This window comes from Uranotaenia lowii, chromosome 2 (assembly GCF_029784155.1).
Source record: "Uranotaenia lowii strain MFRU-FL chromosome 2, ASM2978415v1, whole genome shotgun sequence".
Taxonomy (NCBI): domain Eukaryota; kingdom Metazoa; phylum Arthropoda; class Insecta; order Diptera; family Culicidae; genus Uranotaenia; species Uranotaenia lowii.
In genome coordinates, this window is record NC_073692.1 from 424,934,280 (window position 1) to 424,946,828 (window position 12,549).

Below are 12,549 nucleotides of genomic sequence, written 5' to 3' on the forward strand. Positions count from 1 at the left end.
TCACAATAGCTAAACAACGACGGAACAACGCACAGCCCATGAGGCTTATGATTTATGGATTACTATAATTTGCCTCTTCCTGCGCTCACCAACTCTCGACGTCCCTTTTCCTTCTTCCTCCGCCTCGAGCAGTTTTTGAGCACCCAAGAAATCTCAAACCTGAGCAATAAACCCGCGCGCTCAGATAAACAAATCGGGCGTGTCACATTTCTTGAGGTTTTCAATTTTCGGCTATTCCGCATATTACGAGACCACTACTCTGCGTTGCTTTGGGGTCTTCCTCTATGGAGTCTCTAGTCTGCCCCTACTTAATTGGGGCTTTTGCGGTTTCCTCCAGTGAGTGAGGCCTTAGCTCTTTCTAACCATGCAGCCATCCATCCACCTTCTTTTGCTATAATTATCGCCTTAACACTGGCCTGGCCTCAACGGCGAACGAAATGGGGTCCATTTATGAATTACGAACCGGGGGATTTTAGCATGAGATCAGCGTTTCAGTTTGTCGTCAATCAAGACCGGTACCCCTTGATCCAATCGGCTTTAGAGTGACAGATTCGGTGGTGTTCATTTCATGTTTTGGAATTTTTGTTGGGTATTTTTTTTTTGTTTTAACGAACCCAACCGCATTGGACCGCATTTTCAGCAGCAGCGTGACGACGGAATCATACACAAATTTGATGTTATTAGCATGGATTTTGGTTCGATAGTGCGCGACACTTGATACCTTCCTCGAGGCGGAGATCCCAGAAAATGACTCCGGAGATTGAAGCACATAACACAAAGTTTTCGGATGGATGGCGTGTCAACTACAAGACATAATTTGGCATTAGAAAGCTCAGGTTTCAGGTTTTGGTGATTTATTTGATTTTCACTTCCATCGGAAAGGAAGAAAAAAAAAGTTCGACGAGACCACGGTGGGTTCGTTGCTTGATGCTGCGCCATGTCGTTGAGCTCTCCCGGCAATCAGCTTTGCAAGTGAGAAGTCATTTTTATTCTTAGAAGCCCATTAGTCTTGCGGGGGGAGATTAGAAATTGCTGATTGATCCTGCCACGAGGTGTGGCGAAGATAAATGAGCTTGTTTATTGTTGTCACAGGGCTCCTCGAATTGTCAAACATGAGCTGGAACAAGATTCTCGCTCGAGAAAGTTTAAACTCGTGTTTTTGGTCGGGCACCTATCCAAAAAAATAACAAAAATGTAGTCCGTATTTCAAGATCATGTTGAAAAAAACTTAAACAAAGTTTTGTATTCCATGAAATACAAAACTAATCAAATTAATACTTTATAGATCCTTTGAATGAGAAAAAAACTGATACTTGAATCGCAGCTTTTCCTAATTTTCTGCATAAAGGCATGTATAAGGAGCTTAAGCATTAATTCCTGATTTTAGAATAAAAAAGGACAAATTGATCATTTAAAACCACAATTAGTTACCATCGATAATATTAAAATTTTCTAGGAATTAAAAAAACTGTTTTTTTTTTCAGCAGAGGTTTAAGCCAATCAACAAAGCTCCATAAAATGAATAACAGAATCCGGTATTCGAAAGAAGTGAAGGTGTGTTGTCTATTGAATTATGTTTCAGTTAACAATTTTTCAAAAGAAAAAAAAAATGAAAAGTTCAAAATTTTATTAGTGTTACATCCATGAGAAAGTCACAATTAGTTTTTTATAGCATTGATGCATTTATCGTAAAAAAAACTTGAATAGACAATATCTTGGAAAACTTGAGCCAGAAGTTCAGGTGATAAAAAAGCATTTTCGATGGTAATAAAAATCACATTTTTCAGCAAACAATTATTATCGAATTTGAAAACAAGTATAAATTCGAGTGAATTAAACTGTAATCAATTAAATAAAAAACATTTGCAAAAAAACGTTAAATAATATTTTAGAAATAATACTGAGCCTGCCAAAGCTGTTCAGAAAATATTCGTCAAATTTGTTTCAAGGATGTAGTTTGTTGGCGTTCCCGTGGACGCGAATTTGGGCCAATTTAAACGATATTAAATCCGTAGTTGAAGTAACTGGTGCTTATTTTTCGATAATAAGAAATTTAGTAGATGGTAGTTAGTAGATGGAAGATTAGTAGGATATGTAAAGATGATTCTGAAGATAGACAGAAGTTCAAAACACATCATTTCTGAAAAATGTTTATAATTGCAAAAACTTTGATGAATTAAGTTGTTTCCATGATTTTTGGAATTGTTAAGAACACCGATCCTCCCTTGCATAAAAATGTTAATTTGAATCTTCGAGTAAAAAAAATCAAAAATAAATTTTTACTTTTTTTTATTAATTTTTTAAATAAACTATTGATGAAAATATGTTTTTAAATTCAAACTCTTAAGAATAATTCAAAGTAAAGGTTGCCTGATTGCCCAGTTTTATTCGGGTTTGCCCGGATATTTTATACAAAATTTGGGAACAATCTCGGTCCGGTTGCCGGATTTTTCTCGGATGTTTTCACTTCATTTGGTGAAAAAAACTTTTGTGTGCTGTGAGCCAACTTGGTTGAATAATTCTTCTGAATCAAAGCAATTGAGAGATTCCCTTCAATTCAATCACGGTATATGAATAGTTCAGATACTGGTATTCCGATAGCAACTTATTATCTTTTTCAGTGAGAAAATTCTTTCTTGCTTTCTTCACTCGAAAACGCTCACTGGAGAAGATAGTAAGTTGTTATCGAAATGCCGGTTTCTGAATTTTTCTAATACCATGGTTGAAAAAGGGGAATTTTTCGATTGCTTTGATAAAAAAAAATTGTGTTAGAGTAAGAACACTATATTTTGAACATCATCTTTGGGATTAAGCGAATTTGTGGCCCACAAAAAATAACGAGAGGTTTTTGGATGAAATTTTGATAGTGTAGCTTAAGCTTGCTCCACAGCTTTGAATTGATATGTTTTTTTTCGCGAAAATGTGTTTTAAAATCATAATTTAAGGCTTTGCATTCAAAACTGTTTTTGTCCCAACTATTGAACACAATGATTCTTATATTGAACGGGCTATGTTCTAATTATTGAACACGTAAACATTGGAAATAATTGTAAGAGCACCTGTATCCGTGGTCCAAACAGCCGGTTTAGACCAAAATTCCGACCCGAGTAACCGCATTGGTGATCCATTATACCAGTTTCAACTCAACTTTTTTTAGAGCTGGTATAAGGATTGATCCAAAACTGATAAGATTTGGATCCAATTTGACGCAGTTCTACACCGTTTGACAGTTAATGGAACACGAGTGCAGTTGCCAGTTTTTTCATTGGATCGGATCTAATTTCTTTGGTTCAATTCTTCACAGCAAAAAATTTCTAAAAGTATACGCAATCTAAAATACGAGTGATCTACTTTTTGACCAGTGTAATTCAAAACTGATGTAACTTTACACTCTTTTTGATCTATTTTTGAATCGTTGGTATAAACTTAATTTTGTATGATGTATGTTTACACGCCCTGATCTAAAAAATATATCTCAATATAAAATTACATCGAAAACAATATAAAACACGACAGATCCATTGTTTTCCTTTTTTCGCGGCATAAATTGTTCTGTTTTTATCCGAGATGGTGGTTTATTGTGCGAAAAGAAAAAAAATTCGCTTCCGCTGTTAATTTTGTATTAAAACTGAACCAAATTCTTTCAGAATTGAATTAAAAAATGGTAGGTTTAGTTTTAGACGAAATGAAAAAAATGGAACTTCAAATTCTCTTTCGATTGCAGGAATCGCAGTTTTATAAATGGATCAAAGGCCGAATCAATGTTGAATGTTTCTGATGTTTAGGGGATTCCGATTACTATGCTGTTCCGGAAGGATTCAAGAATGCCTGAAGCTGATCGGCAAAACATTGCCCTGCTGGGGATCATCGGACACAACCACAATTCCAGCTGCAAGTGATGGTGAATGTTTTTTGAGTTTTCAGTGTATCGGAAATATATGTTAAATAAAATGACACATGTGGCGTATTTATTCATAAACAACACCCAAAAACTGATTATTTAAAAAAGATTTGTAATATTAACGGTGCTATGTTTTGAAATTTACATCATTGTGTATTTTTACACGACGGTTTATGTCATCCGTTTGCGTGCATTGTTTTCGATCTAAATTTACACGCCTCAAAAATTACATTGTTGAGAAAAATACACCGTGGTACAATTTTATATCAAAATCGATGTTCCGTTTTCGTGCATCGTTTTCGATCTAAATTTACACGTTTTTTTCTTGCTGTGTTGTATAAATAAGACCCAAGAATAGACCACGAATACAGATGCCCTAAATATTTAGGGGTATTTCGGTTGATAGTATGCTTTGCAGAGGCAATTTTGGTTGAGCTAGCAACCAAGAAACAGTTTTTTTTTATATTTCCAAACACAAACTGATGCATGTTTGTTCAATAACTGTTACATGCATTTCTTTATGAAACTAGTAGATACTGTAAGAATGAGCGTTCAATAATTGAAACATTGGCGTTTTCTGTGATCCAATGACTGAACACTTTAATTTGTAAAGTTTTAAGAAAATAGAGATGATAATGGCTGCTACTCTTCAAAAAATCATTTAATTTGCTCGGATACAGTCCGGATTTTGGTTGTCAATTTTGAAATCTGATGCCCGGATTTTGCAAGGTTGTTTTTATAAAATTGCCCTGATTGTCCGGACCGGATACCGGATAAAATAATAAACATTCCATGAAAATTGAAAATTTCTGTTATTTTAATGAACGTTCCACCAGGATTAAGATTTTTCCAAAAAATATGAATTGAAAAACCAAATTTTAAAACAGAACAATCTATATAAAAGTTAAAATGAGAGCTGAATAATTTTTTTGGAAATAAATATCAAAAAAGTTCAACAGATTTGGAATAAAACTGTTCTCTTATCTTGTTTATAGATTTTTTTTATACTGTTTTCACTTCACGCGTCAGTGGTTTTGAAACCTTAATGAATAATTGTTTTAAGTTTCCCTCATTTTTATCCTTATTTAGTACTAAGCTTACTAAGGAATTTATTTCTAAAACAAGCTCCCTGAGTACACTTTTATGGAAAAATTATACTTATTTTGCTATCATGAATTGAAAAAAAAATTTGGTATAATTCTGCCCAAATATAGGTGATACAATGCCAAAAATTGGGTCCCAATTTTCAAATGTGGATACCATAATCGCGCCTAGTGTAAGTTTCTTTGAAACGTAAATGATACCTTGTTTTAGCACCATCTTCAAAAGAATTTTTTGAAGCACAGCGATGCCAAATTTTAGTTTTTAATGAGATCCAAATTTGGCATCGTTTTGCTTACAAAATTTCTTTAAAAAAAGGCAGGTTAAACTTGATCTAAACATAATTTCAGTGGAACCAATATCCATACGATGAAAGTAATGTAAAGTATTTTTCGTTGATTCTTTCCAATGGACTGAAACCTATATGAAAAAGCGTTGTTTAAGAACTTATTTTTAAACCGTCATATTAAAAAGACTATTTTCAGTTTGTGCTTAGGCATAGGAAATTTACAAAATATTTCATTCAGCTGCATTTATTTTTTAAAGATTGTTAATTCATAAGTTCCAAATTCGGCAATAATAAATGTTTGTTTAACTTGAATAAAAATCCTATCTGATGCCATTTTTGGTTCCATTTGCTTGATCACTTTCCAAGTCATTAAAAATAATATGAGAGTTCCCTTGTTTAGTAATCAAGAGAACGTTTCTCGTACCCCAATCCCTTCAATGCAAAATTTGCTCGATCATTTCTCGAGTCATTCCAAAAAAAAGTATGTGCACTAGGGTGTCCCAAAATTGCATAACTTCTGGGAATCTGGGGGCTCACCCTCCAAATGGTAGATTAGGATGTGCAGAACAAACTTTTGTATGGGGCCGACTTAAAAAAATTATGTTTGGAGGTTCCGCAAGCGCGATCTTTGAAAAAAGTCCACTTTCAAAAGATTAGATTTTAAATAAATTCTGGGTCCAAAAATTTTCATAAAATTTATATATTTTATATTTTTTTTATTTTGTTCGAGGTAAATACTACACGTAAAAAATGAAAAATGAACCAAATTTGTATCAAAATGTAAAACAAGCAAGCTATTTCCAAGAAAAAAAAATTTTCTTGGTCCTAAAATTTTGAATTCAACTGACCAAAATGTGTACCAAGCGTATAATATTTTTGAAACCAATGCCATCAAAAGATGCGGATTTTGTCCACTTAAACTTTGCTGAACAGAACATGTTGTTTGTTTCATCGTGTAAAGAGCTATTTACGGTTGAATGCTTAAAAAAAATCACAATTGAGGATATTTATTAATTTAATTTATCAAATTGTCATAATAAATACCTACTTTAAAATCAAAATACTTCCAAAAAAAAGACTTGGATGGTTTAAGGAAGTCATCAAAAGGCCATATGCCAAATTTGAGCGGAATCGGACAACAGGAAGGGGTTTCACTGAATCTCAATTGTGAAAGGGATTCTGAGACATAGTGTTCTAAAGAAGCATAAAAAACTGGTTTTTCATCATACATTTTTGCCTTTACCAATCGATTGCTTGATTATGTATATTTTATTAAAATTTCAATTCAGACTAACATTTCATCTGAAGACTGCAACTCGATTGGACTTAAATCAATAAAGTTATGGATGTTCAAAGATTGTACAACCGTAAATAGCTCTTCACACGATGATACAAACAACATGTTCTGTTCAGCAAAGTTTAAGTGGACAAAATCCGCATCTTTTGATGGCATTGGTTTCAAAAATATTATACGCTTGGTACACATTTTGGTCAGTATTATACGCTTGGTACACATTTTGGTCAGTTGAATTCAAAATTTTAGGACCAAAAAAATTTTTTTTCTTAGAAATAGCTTACTTGTTTAACATTTTGATACAAATTTGGTTCATTTTCCATTTTTTACGTGTAGTATTTAACTCAAACAAAATTAAAAAAATATAAAATATATAAGTTTTATGAAAATTTTTGGAAATTTTTATCGAGTTAGGCAAAAAATGAATTGGAGGCCCTCTCTTCCCTATTTATCCCTCACTGGAGCGTTCCCGAATAAGCATAGAAACATTTCTCCATACCAAAACCTTCCCCATTTAAAGATGGGTTCTTTTGCATAACTGATTCTATAGATATGCAAATTCGGTGCCTTTCGACTTATTAACTCTCGACATATTAAAAAAAATTGTGGTGCCCGTCTCTTCTCTTCCTATTTTTTTTTACTAGGATCAAGGAGGGGTCTCAAACAACCATAGAGTCTTTTTCAGTGTCCAAATATCCTCCCATGCTTAATTGAGTTCAATTTATTCGATTATTTCATTGGTCATGCAAAAACCTGTATGGAAGCTCTCTCCCCGTTTATGTTTCTCCGATGAAAGGTAAGAAAAGCTTCAATCCATCTTGGGAACATTTCCTTCAACCAAATACTCTCGCATGCAAAATTTGATTCCTCTCTTTCGATCAGTTTTCGAGTATTGCAAAAAATTACAATTAAAATTGTATGGAAGCTTCCCTCCCCTTTTCAATATCTGAAACATTTCTCGCATCAAAATATTATCTCATGGCAAACCTGGTTTCATTTGCTTAACTTATTCTTGAATTAAGCTGAAAAAAGGCCCTTTCCCCTTACAATTTCCCCTCTTAAAAAGGGGGATACCAATCATTCATAGAAATATTTCTCGTAGCCGAATCCTCTCCCATGCCAAATTTGCTACCATTTGCTTGAATGGTTCTCAAATTATGCAAACATTTTGATTTTGCTTTGGAGACCCCCTCTCCTCTTTTAGCAAGAGAAAGGGGTCTCAAACTGTTATAGGAAAATTTAACGGCTAAAATTGCACCCAAGTGACAAGTTTCAAGAATATTGGTTTCCGAATCTATAAGGAACAGACAGAAAGACAAACAGAAATCCATTTGTTAACTCTATAGATAACAGTCTTCATTCATTAAAATGGGAAAAGTCTAACGATACAATATATCATCAAATTCTATAAATAGTTATTAGACAATTCAATAAATTATCTCGTTGTGTCAAAACGCTTACGTTTATAAATTTTTAACTAAAATCCTTAAGAGATTTTAAATATTTTATCAATTTTTGTAAATTTTGTATGGGAATTTTCTCGTTTATTGATTCAGTAGCTTCCGAAAATTGTTCGAATTTTGTCAAATTCATGATCCTTTTGTTTGGGAGCCCCTCATTTTTGGATTCGGATGAAAGTAATATAGAGATCATTCCCGGTCTTGAAAATGGCTTTACACCAATTTTTACGTGAACAGTTCTGTAGTTTCTGAAAATTGTTTGAATTGTGTCATATTTTTATTACTTTTGTATGGAAGCACCCCCTCCCCCCTCCTTGAAGTCGGGGTGATTTGAAAGTATTTTAGAAACCATCTCCGACTGCAAAAACTCTTGCTTCCCATGTCCACATTGATCGATTCAGTAGTTTTCAAGTCTATAGGGAACAGACAGACAAACAGACAAACATTAATTTTTATATGCATTGATAATTCTGTTTAGAAAAGATAGTCAATTTCAATTTTTGATTCTATGTTTGTTGGAAAACATTTAAGAAAATGTTCGTTTTTTTTTTTAAATAAATTTAACCACTTCAGTACATAATTTTGCTTTTGATATATTTTTTTAACAAAATGTGTTTGGTATCTCATTTTGGACTGTGCATTGAATTTTATAAAATTTACAATAATTTTAATGATGCCTGTTTAAGCTCTCAGACTAAATTCTACATCAACTTGACACTAAGCTGTTGATGGTTGTTTTCTTTTGCTATAACATGAGAGTCAATGAGCCTAGTTGATATCTAGATTTGCTGTTATGGAAAAATCATCACCTAATGATGCTATCATTTCTCTGGTGACACCTCCATTTTGTTTCATTTTGCTGCCGAAAAAGCAAATTTTGATGCCTTAATGATGCATCGTCTCGCTATTGCATGGAAATCAACACCAAAAAATGCTATCACTTTGGTATTGATACCTTATTTGGCAGCATTTTACTATCGATTTAGGCATCAAAGTCTACTTGTGTTGAATCTGACTTCTGAATCAATTTTTTTTCTAAATACATCTGAAGCTTTAAAATCGGACACGCTTGGTAATCGGACGTTTATGGGGCCTGGAAGCAGGGTAAGTTTTTATACCCTATGATCACAAATTTTTTTATTTCAACGAATTTTTGATAGATACTTATTACACTCATTGGACGCTCCCTTAAATTGTTGGATTAAAATTTACGAATCGATTGAAATTTTGGTGGCTTTGCAAATTATTAGAACAGCACTGTTGATGTGACAAACCTCGTTCCATGTAGGCATCACAAAATTTACGAGTGTGTCACCAAAAACAAAAAAAAAAAAAACACCAATATCTAACTTATTTATGATTTTGTCAAATGTTCAATTGTGTTTTTAAAGAAATATTTGAATATTTACTTTTCAATGCATCAAACATATTCACCTCACAAATACATCAATTATAGGGGAGATAAGGGCATAATGGCCAGCTTAAGAAAAACACTTATTTAACCATAGAAAACAGCTATGATATGTGAATAATATCATTATTTGAAAAAATAGATAAAAATGTTTAAACGCATGCATTTTTAAAAAAAATTGCCAAAAGCTATTATTTCAAAGTAGTCGAAGATTCCTTTGAATTCAGCTACAGTAACTGTACAGTACTGTAGCTGAATTCAAAGGAATCTTCGACTACTTTGAAATAATAGTTTCATTCAGCTAAGAGGTTCTTCAAACCTTTGATTATTAGTGCCAAAAGCTGAAAACCAGTCACTGTAAGGGCGTATCAAGAACCTCCCCTGGGGCAGTATTAGCACGATTATTTAGGGCACGACGAGCGTTTTCTGTCAGAGAATCTAGCATCCATACTCAAATTTAATTTTGTAAAAAAAAATCTACTTAATCAACTGGCGGGAAGCTTATCTTAAGTTTTCTAGTCCCAGTTGAAACTATCTGTAACCCCACTTTCCCCCTCCCCTTTTTTTCATCGGAGAGAGAACCTGTTATGTGAGCAGAGTGTTATCATCATCGGTCATGCTTCTTTTGTTGGGTGCGATTTTTGTTTTCCTTAAAGCTAGACGCTTTCTTCAACAGCTTGAATGAAAAACGACCAAGCCTTTAAATCACAAAGTTTTTGTTTTTTCTTGCTAGATCATAATCTCGCACGAGCCATTTTTCAATGTTTTGCACCAGTTTAGATTTGGCATGAATTGTTCGCTTATCTCGGTGACATGCTAAAGAATGTCTATAAAAATAACTCGGGAAGTTGTGGTTCTGATGTCGGGTTACCCCGGTAGAGGAGCTGAAGAGATGAAAAAAACCGGAAGATGAAGATCACCAAACTGGCCTCGGCTAACAAGAGCTGAGCAGCTTCGTCCCGAAAAAGGCAAATCTTTATTACCGTCATAAATTCTCGAAACTCGACCAATGAGCTGTGTATTCTTTTTTTTTATCCATCGTTGTTCGGTTTCTCGGTTCGAAATTTTAACGAGGTTCGTCGCTTATTCCTACGTAGTAGTACCTACATGAGCATTCCCCACCAACAACTGGAAGACGCGGCGACAAGGCGATTCGGGAACATGGATCGGATGGAGGAACTGCTTTGGAAGTTGAGGAAGCTGGTAGGGTATAAGACAATCATTCGCCATGTCTGCTGTTTTGTGGCTTGGCGGTTGTCGAACAAGAAGCGTGGATATGTAGATATGTGTAAAATTTGCGAAAAGATGCGTCCAAACGAGTGGCCGGCGCTGCTTCTGCTGCTGCTTTTGCTGCTAGCTGGCTGTTCCCGGTTTGATGCGAAATTTGCGAATCGAAGGCATAAAATTTTTACACCACACCACTTAACACCGTTCGTTGGAGAATTTTTAACCCATGGGACGCATGCCGGAATGACTGAGAAAAAAGGAATGCCATCCGGATGTTTTTATCAAACGACAGTTGCGAGTTTTATCCACATTTGTTAAAAAAAGATAAATCCCCAATTCCCGGTTTCAAAACAAAAAAAAATCATCCAAGGAAACAGACAGAAACGTTTATCAATAAAAATTTTGAAAAAAAAACAAAAATATATAACTGGCAACCCTTCCGTCGTCTGAAATGACGTCTGTCAAGTTCAACTTCGCGATTTGCGAAATTGGGGAAACTTTATCGTTAGCACTCCACCTTTGCTCTTGGGTCGGTAACTTGCAATCTTCGAGCGACGTACGTACAATATTCACATATATTCCGGGCTGATGATAGTGAATGACGTACTGATGACCCTACCTCTTGGTCGATCGCAACTGACCGCACGATTCAAGGCAAGTGATTGTGGCAAGCCTTAGTAAATATGAAGAACGAGCGAACACCCCGAAATGCCCATCGCTCGTAATAAGATGCAAAACGAGAATTGTTACATATTAAATAGACTTTTTCGCGCAGACTCCCGCTGGGCCGAAGATGAGAGTGGCCTCTGGAGCCCTCCGGGAGATTCCGTCGATCATCCAGGATAGGGTTACGGGCGAGTGCCTTCTCATTTGAACCGCCATCATAATCATCATCATTATCATCAGCACTGAAGCTCCGGGCCAGAATGGGGGCCATTTGGGACCTGAGCCCAACTAGCTAGTTGCCGAAAGAGTTATGGAAGAGCTCTTTGAAGTAATTTTCAAGGACAACCTTGCAGCAAAAGGGGAAGGAATAATTCATAAGCCCATGAACAATCATGTGCTAATGGGGAGGGTTAAGTTTAAGTTTATCGTATTGAGTCATTTAATCAATTTGTTTCGGTCAATTACTGGTGTGGCGGTGGGAAACTTAGTTTATAAAAAGTCAGCAAGCTTAGTATAGGATGCAACATTTAAATGGTCCGTGAGTAATTACGCTTTGGAAAAGTTTCTCGTTTCTTGAGTTGAGTTCAACTCAAGTCGTTTCTTGCGCTTCAAATATCTATTTGATTAAAAAAATAAATTGAACTTTTCTGTAATTATTAAAATACCTTGTAATCTGAAAGAAATAACACGAGATGCCAGTTTTGATAGCTTCAAATATAAAGCTTTCAAAACTAACGAAGCACAACCTTTCTAAAGCTTCTAATGTTAAAACACACTGCAAAACTTTGTCGTCGTGTTTCACGATTTTCTACACAGAATTTTTTTTTGACTATTAAGTGTCACTGAAACTGCAACCTTTACAATAAACCAACCTGTAATCAACAAAACCAATAATTTTAAATTGATTTCATTGAAAGTTAACGGACATTCATTGATTATTACAGCAAATGTCCTGTACAAAAGTTGTACGCTGAAAATTAATTGTCACGTAATTTGTTTTTCGACCTGTAAAATAACGGTAAATGTCCTGCTCCTTTTTTGTAACAGGACATTTGCGTAATTTAACAGGAAATAATTTTTGCTGTGCATATTCATTCGAACAGTTGAAGTTTCTTCATTTTCTTTGGTCGACTTTCAACTATTAAAAATATCAAGTGATTTCAACATAGGTATTGAAAACTTCATAAGTTTCTAGATAAT